Here is a 446-nt window from a genome sequence, read left to right as displayed (position 1 = left end):
GGGGCAGCCCTGGGACTGGGGGTGGGCATGGGGTGGGTATGGGGTGCGAGTGGGGCTGGCGGTGGGGTGGGAATGGGGTGTGTGTGGTGTGGGAAATGGGGTATGGGATGGGTGTGGGGTGGGAATGGGGTGTATGTGGAATGGGAATGGGGGGTGGGGTGTAAGTGGTGTGGGGCATGGGATGGCTGTGGGTTTGGCATGGGGGGTGTGTGGTGTGGGGAATGGAGCATGGGATGGGTGTGGGGTGGGCATGGGGAGTATGTGGTGTGGGGAATAAGGCGTGGGATGGGTGTTGGTGGGCACGGGTTGAGCATGGGACTGGCGCTGGGAGGGCATGAGGTGAGCATGAGGTGTATGTGGGGTGGGAATGGGGCATGGGATGGGATGTTGGGTAGCTGTGGGGCACCCTGACACCCCACTAACCCCCCAGATACAGCTGGGGGGGG

Source organism: Corapipo altera, unplaced genomic scaffold, assembly GCF_003945725.1.
Source record: "Corapipo altera isolate COAL_440 unplaced genomic scaffold, ASM394572v1 59907, whole genome shotgun sequence".
In the NCBI taxonomy this organism is placed as follows: domain Eukaryota; kingdom Metazoa; phylum Chordata; class Aves; order Passeriformes; family Pipridae; genus Corapipo; species Corapipo altera.
This window is presented reverse-complemented; position numbering follows the sequence as displayed.